The 18,265-nt window shown below is 37.2% G+C and overlaps 1 long non-coding RNA gene across 1 annotated transcript in view; it reads right to left on the bottom strand.

Moving 5' to 3' along the window:
• Positions 1–17,751, bottom strand: part of LOC132346127 (uncharacterized) — a 79,045-nt gene extending 61,294 nt beyond the window's left edge. Inside the window, exon 1 of the long non-coding RNA XR_009495865.1 lies at positions 17,266–17,751. This is a non-coding gene — a long non-coding RNA (uncharacterized lncRNA). The remainder of the gene's footprint in view (positions 1–17,265) is intronic.
• Positions 17,752–18,265: the final 514 nt, after the last annotated feature.

Raw genomic sequence — 18,265 nt, 5'->3', positions numbered from 1 at the left:
CATTGCCTTCTCCAATGGAACAATGGACTGGTTCCAAATTGGGAAAGGAGTACAGCAAGGCTGTATATTGTCGCCTTGCTTATTTAACTTATATGCAGTGTACATCAAGTGAAATGCTGGGCTGGATGAAGCACAAGCTGGAATCAAGATTGCCAGGAGAAACATCAGTGGTGGTGCAGATGACACCACACTTATGGCAGAAAGCGAAGAGGAACTAAAGAGCCTCTTGATGAAAGTGAAAGAGGAGAGTGAAAAAGCTGGATTAAAACTCAACATTCAGAAAACTAAGATCATGGCATCCGGACCCATCACTTCATGGCAAATAGATGGGGAAACAATGGAAACCATGACAGACTTTATCTTCTTGGGCTCCAAAATCACTGCAGATGGTGACTGCAGCCATGAAATTAAAAGATGCTTGCTCCTTGGAAGAAAAACTACCATTTTAGACAGCATATTAAAAAACAGAGATATTACTTTTTGACAAAAGTCTGTCTGGTCAAAGTTATGGTTTTCCCCAAAGTCATGTATGGATGTGAGAGTTGGACCATAAAGAAACTGAGCACTGAAGAATTGATGCTTTTGAACTGTGGTGTTGGAGAAGACTCTTGAGAGTCCCTTGGACTGCAAGGAGATCCAACCAGCCCTAAAGAAAATCAGTCCTGAATATTCATTGGAAGGACTGAGGCTGAAGCTGATACTCCAATACTTTGGCCACCTGATGCGAAGAGTGGACTCCTTGGAAAAGACCCTGATGCTGGGAAAGATTGAAGGCAGGAGGAGAAGGGGACAACAGAGGATGAGATGATTGGATGGCGTCACCGACTCAATGGACAGGAGTTTGAAGCAGCTCTAGGAGTTGGTGATGAACAGACAAGGCTGGCGCACTGCAGTCCATGGGTTCGCAAAGAGTCGGACATGAGTGTGTCACTGAACTAAGATTTGATTGACTGAAAGAATCAAGAGTGGAAGATGGGAGAGGAGACAGCAATGCAATCAAAATAGAATTTTAGCTCTCCCTCAAACAAATACCTGGGTAAGTGGCCCAAATTTGATATCACGTTCCATAGTATCAAGAACTCAAGCTGCTTAATTCTCATTGTTTCCTACAGCAGAGCTCCAGCAGTCTAAATGGTAACATTTACAACTGAGGTGGTTTGGTTAGAGAGCAGTTAACACTTCACACATGCTCTCTAGTAAGAAAGTTTCCCAGAGACTGCCACATCACATTTCTGCCTAGACACCACTGGCCAAAACTTATTCACTAATTGCAAATGAGCTTGGGAAATATAGCAAGCATTAATTTGGTAGTACTTCCCATATGGCAATCACTGCTCTTAACTCCAGTGATCCACTGTTATGATAACAGATCTGTTCTTTTTCTCCTTCTGCTGCTTTCACTATTTCTACTACTGTTGACTAAGCCTTCTCTCTGCTATGGCTGCTGAATACCACTGGTATCTATCTTTCCATGATTTCTGTTTGTGGCCTTCTCTCTGCATATCTGTATGTCAATCTTATTGCAGTACCTCTACTTATATGCTTTAGATCAAAACTCTTTAAGGAAGAAGATTTTGATTGTTTTACAAAATTATCACACACTGGAGAGTGCGCCAACTGGGCAGAGCTCCCAGGCTAATTCATACCCTACTATCCTGGCCAGCAGAGAGGGCTACTTATACTTTGACTACAAATTCAAATTTTTTTCAGACCATAAAAACTGCTTTTATATTCCACATGTACTACAAAGGATACATTAAGAACAAACGTGTAGTATGAGTTTTGTTTAGTTTTCTAAACCACAGGTAATCTTTCTAATAGTTTTAGCATAGAAAATTGAAAAGGAAAAGATACTAATTTCAGCCTGTTAAAAGTCACTAGCCAGATGTTGTAAAAAAAAACCACTAATGAAAGGTCTCCCTGGAGACTTTCAAAGTTTCTTTATATTCAACCTAATGCTCTTAAAGAGAATATCACATTTCATTGACATACAAGGCATTTGAGTTAAATTAAAAGGTTTGAAAAAATACCCTTCTCTGAATTGAAGTCTTAAAGACTGGTTTTGAAGTTTACCTGCTTTTCTAGGACTTCTACTTCTCTCTGCCATCAACTGAGTAATTTTTCCCAATTTGACTTGATGCCATTCAAACTTTTTAATTAGATCTATAGTTGGATGTTCAGTTCAGGTGAAGCTGAGTCAATAGTCACATTTTTTAAGTCTATTCAAGCATCAAGAAGTAAGCAGCTAAACTAGAAGTGAATTTATTAATAAAGTCTAAATAAATGTTCTTTTTTTGAGAAATCAGAAGGGGGACTAAGAAAAATAATAAGATTTTAACTGCTAGGCTTCATGAAAATCAGTTGTCAGTTGCTTTCTATGTACTTGATTCAAGGAATAATTTATGAATATAATCTGGGGAAAACAAAATTTAAAAAGAAGCAACTTGTTTTAAATAGACCTGACATAGTTGCAACCTTATCTCCATGAGTAACACAACATTTTCTTTTTCCATTTTTTCTAAAACCAACTAATTTGCAGTTACAATTTTCTTTCTGAACTATTGCCTGTAAAAACTCACTTCCTGGTTATTCATAGCAAGATGATTCCTTTCCCCACCCCCATCTGATTCTGATGTGATGAGGTAAATTTGAACAGTTGTGCACATAACTCATTTTCTTCACTGCTGGGAAAACATGAGTTTCTTGGGGGGAAGGGGGAAATCCTTTTTTAAAAACTCAACAGTCAGTCTGCTGCAAGTTCTTATGTTAAAGGAAAATGAAACAAAATTTAAATTCTTTCTCCTGTTCACATACATTTCAAAGAAAAAGAGCGTGTTCAGCCAATACTATGGTAAACATCGCTTAGAAAACTGCTTTATTCCTACAGAATTTGGGATAAACAATGTTGGAAAGACTACAAATATTAAGAAAATTACCAAGACAGTAAGACTAAGGAGGTAAAAAAATTTTAAGATGAAATCAGAAAACAGCAGTTTTTGTGAGAACCTCTGAGTACAGTATAGCTTGGATGACTTTTTTACATACAGGCAGGCAGCTTCTTGCTAACACGTTGAAAATAATCTTTCCTGGTTTCCGTACTGTTCTTTTTCCTGGACCCCAAAATGAGCCGAGTTATAGGGGAAAATGACAGTAATTAGGATATTCAACAGGAATTACCTGAGCTGACAACTCCCACAGGGAAGATAGCAAATGTCGGGGCAAAAGCCGGGAAGTTACATGGGCTTGTGAACAGGAAATTGACACCTCTGTGCCAAGTCTCTGCTGATTTCATTGGGAGAAAAATCACTGAGGACCCAAGAAAGTGTTTTACACATTGAAGTCCATGTTTGACTCAGAGAACTCTTACCTTTCTGCCTGTGAACCATTATCCTCCCTGTCCTTCTTACCTCACACTTTTGCCCTGTCACCCACCTGCCTGTTTATTTCACCTTGGCCTCTTTCTTCACTGACTGTTCTAGTCTTTTTATGTATCTCATCATCTTAGGTTTTCCATCTTGCCTGTGTACTTTGTGCTCCATAAATGTTTCAGTGCATACAAGTAATCCAAGGAGGAGAGCTCTCAGATCATGTAATCTAACTCAGCATCTCTCCTCTCCCCTAAGTAAATGACACTTGCAATGTCTCCTCACCTTGGTGGAGTTACACCCCTCCAAATCAGGGGGTGAACCCAGGCAGCTGCATTTGCACTCTTCCATAAATTCTGGGAAAAAAATGAAGTTAAAAGAGAGATTTAAATATATACATACATACATCAGAAAGGGCCAAAAGAAAGATATTGGATTGTCTTTCTCAAAAAAAAAAAAAGGCAGAACTATATACACTGGAATCATTTCATCTAGTGGAAAAACTACTCCTCATTTAAATCCCAAAATCAACAACAACACAAAAACACTAGCAAAACTTTCACAAGATGGTGTCATCTTATGTTATAGAATAATTGCTATTTCTGTTCTCACAAAAAATTGTAGGTTTACTTTGCAATTCCAGATGTTCAAATTTCAGTTTAGGACATTCAGTTCAGTTCAGTTCAGTCGCTCAGTCGTGTCCAACTCTTTGAGACTCCATGAATCGCAGCACGCCAGGCCTCCCTGTCCATCACCAACTCCCGGAGTTCACTTGAACCCATGTCCATTGAGTCAGTCATGCCATCCAGCCATCTCATTCTCTGTCATCCCCTTCTCCGCCTGTGACATTACATGCTAATAAATTTCATGCAAATATTTACAGCTTCAGTATGGCACACTTTCCATTGTCATGACACGTGTATGCTATCAGGGTACATATATATTTGTTGTGAGCTCTTGCTCAACTCCTGCTAAGTGAATTGTCCATAGCTTTGTTTCCCTTACATAACCTTTTACCTCCATTAGCTTACTTTGCCATGCAGCAACGTGGTAATTATAGCCAGAGATGCTAAAATAAAATTTATGATGGGCCAAAATATCCCCAAGCCTCTTTTTTCTTTTTCCCTTAACAAAACATTGCCACCACTTCTGCCAAGGAAGTTGTAAAGAAAAGACGGTGGGGAGAGTGAAAATAAATGTGAGATTTCAGACCAGGGCATAGCCTCAGTGTAGGGACTTTCACTCACACTGGCAGTGTAAACATTCGCTAGAAACCTCAGTGGTCAGGATTACGCATGTTAAGAGTGAAGATTACCAGAGTCATGAGGAAAACAAAATCAGACCTTTGACAATGTCAGAATTTCTCTTGTGAAAATAAGGGTTCCTAATGCCGTTTCTCAAACCCATAGTAGTGTACCACAAATGTAATCAAATATTCTTTGAGGGGTCAAAGTGAAGTAATTCAAAAAGATTTGGTAAACGTTGTTAAATAGGTCTCTCTGCTATAGAACTTCTGTCTACCCTTAACAAGTAATTCCATTCTGAATTGTCAAAAGAGTGGAAAAAAAAAAAAAAGGTAACTTTTTCCAAACTAATTGTACTTAAAACTTCTTGATCACACAAAATATACTAACCTTACCCAAAACACAAGTGCCCCAAAGAGCACTTTGGAAAGTGGTATATTTGAAGTCATGCAGTTTTTGATACCAACATCTATATTGAACACAATAGGTATTTATCAAATTGATTAATATAAGGGGTAGCAACAGATATAAAACCCAATTCAAGCATCACATTCCTAAAAGTGAATCAAATAAACCAATAACAAACTTATCATAGGTCACATGCACTCTGCAATATAATTATTGTGTAATTATAGAGCAATATTAGAAATACATATTGTGCTTCAGGGGAAATGTTGGCCTGTATTGCTTTCCGTTGTGCTTGTTTTCATAACAAAATGTAGTGTGAACAACTACTTCATTAATTTTAAAACATTTGCATCATAATTCTTTCATCTCTCCTGGTGCTTACAAAATTTTAGAAATTTTTCTCCATTCAGTGAAAAGGCAAACTGCTCAAAATGGAAAGATTGTTTTGCCTCTAAGTACTTATCAAGAAGCCATTCAGATTATTACCTATATCATTTTTAAATTGGCAATTGAAAAGTCACATAGGAGTAACAAGGAGCTTCTTTCTCACTTTTTGATGGCTGAGCTGATTCTTTTCTGCATTTTTCCTATGTTACTGTGGTCCAACATGAAACTCAAGGTCTCTTTCAGATGTAGAGCTCCTTAATAAGCATTGAAGTCACTGAGGCAGTTTATTCTTACAGGATAAAATCTACGTACAACATATGTCATTCTACAACCCTCATGGCAATCCAAAATTAATTGAAATCATACATGAGCTAAAATCTGAAGCATAGCTCCATGAGAAGGTAGTGTTTTAAGACATTTACATTTTTAAAAGGGAAATCATTCCTTTACCTAGAAAACATTAATAATCTGGGAAATTTTGGAGACAACTAAATTTTATCCAAACCAAAATTTTTCACATATATTAATTATCACCTGTCTTAAAAAATAAAGATTTTCAATTCAATAATCACTTGCTAAAATCTACAACTTTCTTTAAGGCTAAATAAATGAGGAAGCCATCTTGTTTTTCCACATCACTGGCTCTAGCATGCTATAGAAGATCACCATGACAACAGGAGCTGGCTTGCGTGGTGTGAAGACAGCAGTGGAGTCCTCATTTCCTAAATGCATGTTTCCGCTAAAGTTGAATCACCAATTAAAAGCCTCCTTTTTTGCCCTTGGGGGCTTGAGAGATGCAAATGGTATCGGAAGGCTATCTGGTCAGCTGCTACACCTGGTAACTCTTCCTGATTGTCTAGAAAATAAAATGACTCCTCTTTAAAGAAAAATATTTCTGAATCGCATTGAATAGGAGTTAATATTCAAAATTGAAAGACTTGCTTGTGAACTTCTATCCTTGTTATAACAACTGATTGCATTTTAAATGCCAAAAAAAGAGTATTCTGAGTGTGTTTTTAAGTATATTATTACAGAATAATGAGATACACAATGTTGTTTGTTAACACTTTGTCAACATTATGTGAATAGCAAACATAAAACTGTAATAATAAAAACTAATATAGATTCTTTAAAAGATATGAAAAAGTGTAATGATTACAGAATAGTAAAATTTAAATTTTATTTTGAATATGCTCATAAAGAATACCTTTATAATTTAAAGCAAGAAAATATAAAAGAAGTTTTTAAAGATCCAGATTCATAAAAGAGATTTTCCTGACATTTAACTAATAGCCAAACTACAAATATTATTAATGAGTTTTGACTGTAAGAAAGGAAATGTGTGTCTATTTTAGTGAGTAAATAAACTGAAAATTTTAATGGAAGCATTTTTGAATGAATAATTTCTAAAATAGAGATCAGTATTACTATGATGAATAACGATAACTAATATTTTTCATCTACCTCCCTAATATACATTATTCTATGTATTTCTCCTTTCTCAATCAACTTGATAAATACATTATTTCAGTTTTAATATTTTTACTATCCTTATTGGTAAATGAAATACTAAAAATATCCAACTTATGTTACTCAGTATATTTCTGATTTTTTATAGTAAGAAAAGGAGGATATGAGATTTTCAACAAAATTAATTTTCAAGTGAAACTGCACATTTCTACTATAAGCATATGATAAAGACATACATTATTAAATGTTGCTATTTAGGAATTACGTGCATAAATTTAACAATGCACACTAGCCAATTTTCTGTAATGTGTGTTTGTATATTTAACTGTTTCTTTGTATAGCTAATTAAATGTTTGTTGCAAAGTCTCATGGGAAGCTCATTTGCATATACCTTGTTATAATGACTAAACACATTTTCACTAAGTATTGCCTGATGAATAGATATTTCACAAATGCCTGGCATAGACACAACAACAAACTATGGACACATGTCATTATTACTGTAGTTCATCAGCACAACCCTCCATGGTTCTCTCTGCATAATTGGACTCATTTAGGAATCGCTCATTTGCTTATGAGTGGTAACTAGTGTAGCACTGCATTTTAATTTTAAAAATTTAATTAAAATAAGAATTTGTTCAGTTTTTTTACATATTTGAATATGTATAGATATTTTAATGTGAGTGCACATGCAAGTCTGATTCTAGGAGAATATGTCATATCAGAAAATAAATTGTCAAATTCAGATATAAACTGAAATAAAAATAAATAACAAACAAAAATGTTAAAACTGTATCTTCTTCGCACAGTTCTCTTGTGAGAACTATGTGAGGTAATCCATGTAAATAAAATGACCATCAACAGGAAGGCTACAGTAAGCATTAATTTCCTTCTAGCTTTTTCTCTAGAATGAAAAAACTTAAAGTGACCTAAAAAGAACAGTAGGTAACTTGTGAAGTTAATTATTTTAGGAGACTCACAAGGTACATTGGCATGGATGTGAACAAAGATTGCTTAGTTTTGGTGTGATCTGAGTTTTGCAGCCATGCAACATTATAAAAGCAGAAGTCATTATGCCTCCTTCCACTTCCCATGAGTAATGGATGGACTGATTAATAAGCCTTTAACACATTCAATTAAATTTTTTGCAATCTAAATTTCATTTTGCTATTTCTTTCACATATTTCTACCTTCTTTAAATATCTGTCCTCATGGACACTCTTAACATCTCCCAATTCAGCATCATCTGTAAATTTAATTAAGTGCTTTTTCTGTCCCTTCTTGCAAATCATTAAAAAGCATACTAAATTAATCCATGACTAACTCCTACTACTTCTCACACTGTCTTATAGTGTAAAGCATTGTACTTCACAAAGAAGAGAATTACCAAATAATACTTTTTAAAAAGTAGGTGTTATACAGGTATTTCATTTCTACCAATGGAAAGAACCCTGAGCATTTCTTTCTAGGAGGCTACTAAAATTTTTAACAGTTATGGCCACCATAATTTTGATATATGAATAAATTATGTTAAATCAACTTGACTAGGATGACTAAAGACACTTAAATCAACACTCTTATATACATATGTGTAAAACTATTTTTTGAACTGTGGTGTTGGAGAAGATTCTTGAGAGTCCCTTGGACTGCAAGGAGATCCAACCAGTCCATTCTAAAGGAGATCAGCCCTGGATGTTCATTGGAAGGACTGATACTAAAGCTGAAACTCCAATACTTTGGCCACCTCATGCGAAGAGTTGACCCATTGGAAAAGACTCTGATGCTGGCAGGGATTGGGGGCAGGAGGAGAAGGGGACGACAGAGGATGAGATGGTTGGATGGCATCACTGACTTGATGGACGTGAGTCTCAGTGAACTCCGGGAGTTGGTGATGGACAGGGAGGCCTGGCATGCTGTGATTCATGGGGTCACAAAGAGTCAGACACGACTGAGCAACTGAACTGAACTGAACTGATGTGTATTAAAGTATATGTCAGTGCCATATATCAGTGCACATGCTAAGCTGCTGGGAGAAATAGACTCTGAGGAATGCAATTCACAGAAGGAAATTAAGGAAGTTTCACTTTTTTGATGTAATATTTTTCAATTTTTTACGATGAGCATGAATTGCATGTGTTTTTATTATTTTTATTTTTTTAGTATTTATTTACTTGGCTGCACTGGATCTTAGTTGCAGTACCCAGGATCTTCAGTCTTCACTGTGGTACGCAGGTTCTTTATTTGTGGCATGTAAACTCTTCCTTGTGGCATGAGGGATCTAGTTACCTAACTAGGGATTGGATCTTGGCTCCCTGTATTGGGAACTTGGAATCTTAGTCACTGGACTACCAGTGAAGTCCCTTACATGTGCTTTTAAAAAGTAAACCTATTTATATATATTATAGAATGTTCCTGCAGGATCTGCCTTCACTATCCCAAATGTGGCACTCAGAATGAAGTCACATGAAGTCACTGATAGAAGGTCATTTTGCAAGTTCAGACAAGTTGTTATTGTGTGCTGTGTGCTTATTGCTGTCATGCCCACCTCTTTGTGATCCCATGGACTGCAGTCTGCCAGCTTCCTCTGTCCATGGGGATTTTCCAGACAAGAATATTGCAGTGGGTTGCCATTTCCTTCTCCCAGGGATCTTCCCTACCCAGGGCTCAAACCTGGGTCTCCTGCATTGCAGGCAGATTCTTTACCAACAGAGCCACTGGGGAAGCCTGCAAATTCTCATTACAAAACATCAAATTTTGTTCATCCAGTTTATCAACAAACCTATCTTGAGAACACATTACATGTGAAACATTCTGCTAAGTAGTATGGCGACCCATTCCAGTATTCTTGCCTGGAGAATTCTGTGGAGAGAGGAGCCTGGCAGACTATTATAGTCAATGGGGTCACAAAGAGTTGGATGGCACTGAGTGACTAACACTTTCACTTTCACACCTGGAACGTAGAGTTCATTTACCTGGAGGCAGTGTGGTTAATGGCTAAGATGAAAAGCTAAAGCTTTAACAACTACTAGGTATAGGGCCTTATGCAAATTAATTGACCTTTCTGAACGATCCAGAGATCAAATTGCCAACATCCACTGGATCATCAAAAAAGCAAGAGAGTTCCAGAAAAACATCTATTTCTGCTTTATTGACTATGTCAAAGCCTTTGACTGTGTGGATCACAATAAACTGTGGAAAATTCTGAAAGAAATAGGAATACCAGACCACCTGATCTGCCTCTTGAGAAACCTATATGCAGGTCAGGAAGCAAGAGTTAGAACTGAACATGGAACAACAGACTGGTTCCAGATAGGAAAAGGAGTACGTCAAGGCTGTATATTGTCACCCTGCTTATTTAACTTATACGCAGAATGCATCATGAGAAATGCTAGACTGGAAGAAACACAAGCTGGAATCAAGATTGCTGGGAGAAATATCAAAATAACCTCAGATATGCAGATGATACCACCCTCATGGCAGAAAGTGAAGAGGAACTAAAAAGCCTCTTGATGAAAGTGAAAGAGGAGAGTGAAAAAGTTGGCTTAAAGCTCAACATTCAGAAAACGAAGATCATGGCATCTGGTCCCATCACTTCATGGGAAATAGATGGGAAAACAGTGGAAACAGTGTCAGACTTTATTTTTGGGGGCTCCAAAATCACTGCAGATGGTGACTGCAGCCATGAAATTAAAAGACGCTTACTCCTTGGAAGGAAAGTTATGACCAACCTAGATAGCATATTGAAAAGCAGAGACATTACTTTGCCAACAAAGGTCTGTCTAGTTAAGGCTATGGTTTTTCCAGTAGTCATGTATGGACATGAGAGTTGGACAGTGAAGAAAGCTGAGTACCAAAGAATTGATGCTATGAACTGTGGTGTTGGAGAAGACTCTTGAGAGTCCCTTGGACTGCAAGGAGATCTAACCAGTCCATTCTAAAGGAGATCAGCCCTGGATGTTCATTGGAAGGACTGATACTAAAGCTGAAATTCCAATACTTTGGCCTCCTCATGCGAAGAGTTGACTCATTGGAGAAGACTCTGATGTTGGCAGGGATTGGGGGCAGGAGGAGAAGGGGACGACAGAGGATGAGATGGCTGGATGGCATCACCGACTCAATGGACGTGAGTTTGAGTGAACTCCAGGAGTTGGTGATGGACAGGGAGGCTTGGCGTGCTGCAGTTCATGGCGTTGCAAAGAGTCGGACACGACCGAGCAACTGAACTGAACTGAGCATCAATTTCCTCAACTTACAAACTTAAAAATAATAGTACCTATCTCATAAAAGACCCTGAATGCTGAAAAAGATTGAAGGCAGGAGGAGAAGGGGATGACAGAGGATGAGATGCTTGGATGGCATCAGCAACTTAATATACATGAGTTACAGCAAACTCCAGGAGATGGTTGAGGACAGGGAAGCCTGGCATGCTACAGTTCATGCTACAGTTCATGTCCCCGAAGAGTTAGACATGACTTAGCAAATGAACAACAAATATCATAAAATCATTGTAAGGATTATATTAAATAATTTTTCTAATTTTTGTAAACCTGTATAACATACCTGGTACTTTGTAAGAGAACTATAAATGCAACATTTATTTTAATTAACAAATTCAAAACAAAGTTATTGAGAAATAGTCCAAGCTGTCTAAAATCATTTTGGAACAAAGTAAATTGTAAATAAGTACTGTAGACTGAATATTTGTATCCTCCCAAAATTCACATGCTAAAATGTAATTCCCAACATAATGGGATTTAATGGATGGGGAGGGGGCTGTGGGAGTGCTTAGGTCATGAGGGTGGGTCCTTCATGAATGGGATTAGTGACTTTATGAAACAGACCCCAGAGAGCTCTCTTGCTCCTTCTCCCATGTGAGGATACAGAGAGAAGACAGCCATCTGTGAAACAGGAAGCAGGCCCTAACCAGACATGAAATCTGCTGCTGCTATTATCATGAAATTCTCAGTGTCCAGAACTGTGAGAAATAAATTTATGTTGTATATAAGCCACCCAGTCTATGGTAATTGATTAGAGCAGCCCAAACAAACTAGGAGGACAAGCCAATAAACAAATACAACATTGCAAATAAAGAAACAAACAAGAGCAGCTGAATCAATTGTAGTAAACAGTCCTGATAGAGTTTACATTTTAATTAAATGGAGAAACAAACCAAGTAAACTATATAACACAATGTGCCACATCACAACAACCCTTTTCATAAAGCCACTGGAAACAGAAGCAAGTGATCAGTACTACCTGTGAAGGCAGACAAATTTTCGGGAAGAACATGATGTTCTTGCTGAAGTATAAAATAAAAATATGACAAAAGTCCTGAAAATCATGTAATGTCAGAGACTTCTATGGTGGTACAGTGGATAAGAATCTGCCTGCTAATGCAGAGAACATGGGTTCAATCCCTGGTCTGGGAAGATTCCAAATGCCTCCAGGCAACTAAGCCCGTGTTGCCACAAGTACTGAGCCTGGGTGCTGCAGCTACTGAAGCACAAGTGCCTAGAACTGTGCTCCGAAACAAGAGAAGCCACCCAAAGAGAAGCCCATGCACAGCAACTAGAGAGTAGCCTCTACTCTCCACAACTGGAGAAAGTCCTTGTGCAGCAATGAAGACCAAGCACAACCAAAACCATAAAATTAATATTTTTTAAAAAACCTAAAGAAAATAAAATTTAAAGACAAAGAATTGTTTTAAAAAATCACGTAAGGTCAGGCTTTTCATGCATACTTTTTCCTGTGTTTATAGGTTCAAGTCCAACTGAGTAACCCTGGAATAAAGTATCCTATACAGTCTGGCTCCAAACTATCTTTCCAGTTTCCTCTTTTTCACTCCACCTTAACATCCATCAGAATTTCCTCCAATATCCCTGCATTCTCTTATTCAACATTGGTAGGCACAGATATGTCTTAAAATGTAGAATGTTTCAGATCTTAGAAAAGTAATTCAGTATCCAACTTTAGATTACTGACATCTGAAAAAGATCCTGAAGAGAAGTCGCTCAGTCGTCTCCCACTCTTTGTGACCCTGTGGGCTGTAGCCCACCAGGCTCCTCTGTCCATGGGATTTTCTAGGTGAGGGTACTGGAGTGCGTTGCCATTTCCTTCTCCAGGGGATCTTCCCATCCCAGCAATCGAACCCAGGTCTCCCGCACTGTAGGTAGGGGCTTTACCATCTGAGCCACTAGGGAAGTCCTTGAGTAATGTCATATAATGAAACACATCAATACACCTGCAATAAAGGAAACGTATTCATCTCATGCCAGTTCAGGTAAGGTTCTCCTGACCTAAAATCAAATCAGATCAGGATTGATGGACAGATACCAAAAGAGTTAGGAAAAACTCAGAGTTTATAAAAGTTTGGAGACTGTAGAATTGTGAATAAGGGATTGTTGATCCCTGTCACCCAAATATGCAAAGCTCTTTTGTTCCTCTGTAAAACCTCAGTTATTAATGCTGCTTCTGCCTTTCAAACAATTCATCCTTCAAGACCCAACTCAGATATCATCATCTTGATGAAGATAATCTATGACATCCATGACACATCTCTGGGTCTCATTAGTACTTTATGAATGCCTCTCTTATTGTTTAGATGACATTGAACACTAATTATGTGTTTAAATGTTCGTAACTACCTCTTAACCATAAGCTTTCAAAGACAGGGATTGTGTCTTTCTCTTTTTAGTATCCTCTGTTCATAATATAGCATCTGGCATATGGAAAATACTCAATATTACTGGTGGAATAGAATGAACTAATAAGCATTTAAGAACATAGAGCAAGGATGCAATATACAAAAATCTATTATCAAATTTCAAAGGACAGAAGTCATAAGAATAGTTCAAACTAAAGGTTATAGAAAAGTAATTAGAAAAAGTTTCATTTCTACATATATAGATGAGGAGGGTGTTTAGGAAGTGGTAACAGAAAGAATATGTTTATGAAGTGTAATGCAGACATAAAAGTCAAATTAAGGAAGCAATCCATATAAGCTGGAGGGAATGATTCATGATTGAGACAAATAGGAGATAAGGCAACAAAAAGTGAATGCTGCTAAATTAAAGAGAATTTGGAACTCTGCAATAACAGTCTGTGCTCATGCTATAGTGCATGAGACACCAGTATTTTTACACTCCTGTACTGGACTAGTGAAAACGAAGTAGCATGAAAGTGGGCAATAAGTTCTTCCTTTCTGATATGCTATGTTTGGGCAAGAAAACAATTTATACTGACTAATAAGCAAAATAAGTTTTAGGTGGATGGTTGATGAAGGAAATCATTGCTCATTCCTGCACACTGAACCATAAAAAACAAATACAGTTAAGCTGATTTGAAAGTGAGGCAGTAAAATCAATGAAAAGGAGGTTAATCGTTTTCTAAAGAAAGAAAAAAGGATAACTGATGAATGAATTTTTTGAATGCTTTAGTATTTTATTTCAAATCTAGGAGGAAAAAATATACTGCCAAATTGGTGAAATGAAGAAGATGATACAGAATTTCCAAACCTAAGGGGAGAGAGAATGTGAAATTTTCCAATATTTTCATTGGTGATCTGGGTTATAAATTTTTTTTTTAAGGAAGTGCATTGTGTTTTGTAGGAGCATGCTAGTTATTAAAGCTAGTGTTAATTTTTTCCCCAAAATATGTTGTCTCTAATATTAATGGTATATTTTTTTCTAGATTAAATATTAGTCAAAATCCATATTTCCAGAATGACAGACTTGAGAGCAGGCCCAGACACGTCCGTATATGTTTCTTGGTGAATCCTTCACAGAAATCTCTCTTGCACCACCGTTAGTCTCTGATCTGTCATGGGGCTTAAATACTGACCACCAGAAATCATTGCACTGAGTCTTCCAGGGTTCCATATATCGGGTTTTTCTAGGCAAATACAAATACTTTCCAGAAGGTAGTCCTTTCAATCCCTGTAAACTTTGATAGTTTATCATGTATTCGTTCACCAATTCATTCCTGACCAGCTGCAGTGTTGAAGGTTGTGAGAAAGGATTAGGCACCTCCTCCAAAATTAAACAAACGGTGAGAAAGCAGATGCTGTGAAGAGGGGTGGGAGAGAGACAAATTTCACTGTGTTTCATGAAATTACACATTCCTAAAATGCCAGCACCTCTTTCCTTGCAGTGCCTGGTTTAACAGCAAACGGAGTTGACCCTCTGTTAATCATAAAATGGTACAAACCAGGAGCCTGGATCCCTCCACCTGCCTGTTAATTCCAGTATTACCCTACCTGACCCTACTAACTCTTTTCAACTGTTCTCTTTTCGAAAACATTTTGGATTCTCAGGCAACGCTTTAAGAGAGTGCATTGTGAAGCCACTTAACAAAAATTATATATCACATTTTCAAAATAATGTACATTTTTGAAATTAAAACATTAGTAAACATCTTTTTAATTGAGATATAACTGACATATTATATGCTTCCCAGGTGACTCAGTAGTAAAGAATCTGCCTGCCAATGCAGGACATGCAAGAGATACAGGTTTGATCCCTGGGTTGGGAAGATCCACTGGAGAAGGAAATGACAAACCACTCCAGGATTTTTGCCTGGAAAATTCCATGGACAGAGGAGCCTGGCAGGATATAGTCCATGGGGTCACAGAGTCAGACACGACTGGGGCACACACACACACACATAATTGACATAGAACATTATATTAGTTTCAAGTATACAATATTTGTATATACTGTAAAATGATCACCAGATAAGTCTAGTTAATTTCTACCACCTTATATAGTTACATATTTTTTTCTTGTGATGATTACATTTTAAGATACTAAGTAATTTTCAAATATAAATGTAGTATTATTAGCTATAATCACCATGCTGTAATTTTATCTTATTTTATAACTGGATGAAAGTGGTCAAAAGGTACAAACTTTCAGTAGTAAACAGCTATCAGCTATAAGCAAATGTTTACATTAAATTAGTGGGGGTGATTTTCATTCTTAAGTAAAAGCAACAATGCTGAATTCTTTAGAAGTAATAACACTAATAGATTAAGGATTGATTAAACTCAGGGCCCTATCCATGTTAGCATGAACTTTACTATAATCTAATTACATGTCAATTAGATATTTCAGTTCAGTTCAGTCACTCAGTCATATCCGACTCTTTGCAACCCCATTAATCGCCGCACGCCAGGCCTCCCCGTCCATCACCAACTCCCAGAGTTCACTGAGACTCACGTCCATCAAGTCAGTGATGCCATCCAGCCATCTCATCCTCTGTCATCCCCTTCTCCTCCTGCCCCCAATCCCTCCCAGCATCAGAGTCTTTTCCAGTGAGTCAACTCTTCACACGAAGTGGCCAAAGTATTGGAGTTTCAGCTTTAGCATCACTCCTTCCAAAGAAATCCCAGGGCTGATCTCCTTTAGAATGAACTGGTTGGATCTCCTTGCAGTCCAAGGGATTCTCAAGAGTCTTCTCCAATACCACAGTTCAAAAGCATCAATTCTTCGGCACTCAGCTTTCTTCACAGTCCAACTCTCACATCCATACATGACCACAGGAAAAACCATAGCCTTGACTAGATGGACCTTTGTTGGCAAAGTAATGTCTCTGCTTTTCAATATGCTATCTAGGTTGGTCATAACTTTTCTTCCAAGGAGTAAGCGTCTTTTAATTTCATGGCTGCAGACACCATCTGCAGTGATTCTGGAGCCCCCAAAAATAAAGTCTGACTCTGTTTCCACTGTTTCCCCATCTATTTCCCATGAAATGATGGGACCAGATGCCATGATCTTCGTTTTCTGAATGTTGAGTTTTAAGCCAAATTTTTTCACTCTCCTCTTTCACCTTAATTTAACTGCTTAAAACCTTTTTCCTTCTGGAAATCAGAAGGAATAAAAATAAATAAATCTGTTTTACTATATTTAATTGAAGGTACATTCAGGAAAATGTTACCTATGTATTTGAGTAATATAGCCTGGTTGATCTCTCCAATCACTTTCTTATGTATTATGAAAAGCTTTGAAATTCTTTAAACAGAATCTGGTCAGTTTTAAGCATACATGTATTTTTATCATCTTCCATCTCACAAATTCAGATTTTCATTATATTTTCTTCTGTATATATCTATACAATGTATATATATATATATATATATGAGAAAATTTATATATTTTCTTCTGTATATATTTAGCACAATGTCATGGTCACCCTGAAGTTTGGATAATTTTATTTTGATTACATGAAGATAAGGAATGAAAAGTAGTCTGCAAATCTTGGAGAAATATATCTCTTTTTCAATTATCTCTCTCTTTTCCTCATATACATACAACATAATACATACACATGAACACATGCATTAATTCAGAGACTTGCAAACACATACAATTTTGTTAACTCATTTACACCCTCACCTAATCTTAAGCAGAAAAGTGAAAGTGAAATCACCCAGTCATGTCCGACTTAGCCTACCAGGCTCCTTCTTCCATGGAATTCTCCAGGCAAGAAAACTGGAATGGGTTGCCATTTCCTTCTCCATCCTAAGCAGAAAAAATGATTTTTAAAATGCAGAGATAAAGATCAAAAACTGTTACGACAAAATAATGAGAAAAAAAAAACGCTAAAGGGGAAAATCAGAGGAAGAACACAGGCAGGAAATCCTACCCGAGGGACACAGCTATCACCGGGCCAAGTCTTAGTGCATACAGTCCTAATAGCTGAAGCAAAGAGACAATATGATGGATTACAGGGCTATCATTTTCTTAAAAAGAAAGCACACCAGTTCATCAACAGAGGCAAACTTTCCTATCCCTGAGTTCGAAGATGAATTTGTCAAAAGGATCTTTATATAATAACAGTGAGCTCCATAATGTCCCCCATAGCAATTCACAAGCAATATAGAGATGTTCCACATTCCTTACAGTACTCTGACACTGAAGCCAAGTGCATGTTGAAAGTTGTGGTTCTATAAAGGCAGAGTGGGAAGTGAGGTGGGAAATAGACAGAAAAAGGAGAAGTTGGCAGAAAGAAAAGGCCCAAACATGCATGTTTCTGCAACACGACTTAATGCAAACTTATGCTTAAACAATGTAGAAAACAAGAGCAAATACTTATAATACCTTGTTTGAATACCAGTGTCTTTCCAAGTTTCTGACAGAAGTTATATGGTAGATTGTTTAAGTGTATTAAGTTACCCGACACATACATAACAGAGATGGTACATCAGTCTGATAATTGAATAAAATATTGCCTTTGCCATCTTAAATAACCAAATCATACGTATATGATATGGTCTGTCAGTTCATTTCAGTTCAGGTCAGTTTCTCGGTCATGTCTGACTCTTTGCAACCCCATGGACCACAGAATGCCAGGGCTCCCTGTCCATCACCAATTCCTGGAATTTACTCAAACTCA

The sequence above is a fragment of the Bos taurus genome, chromosome 9 (assembly GCF_002263795.3).
Source record: "Bos taurus isolate L1 Dominette 01449 registration number 42190680 breed Hereford chromosome 9, ARS-UCD2.0, whole genome shotgun sequence".
NCBI classification, from domain to species: domain Eukaryota; kingdom Metazoa; phylum Chordata; class Mammalia; order Artiodactyla; family Bovidae; genus Bos; species Bos taurus.
This window is presented reverse-complemented; position numbering and strand designations above follow the sequence as displayed.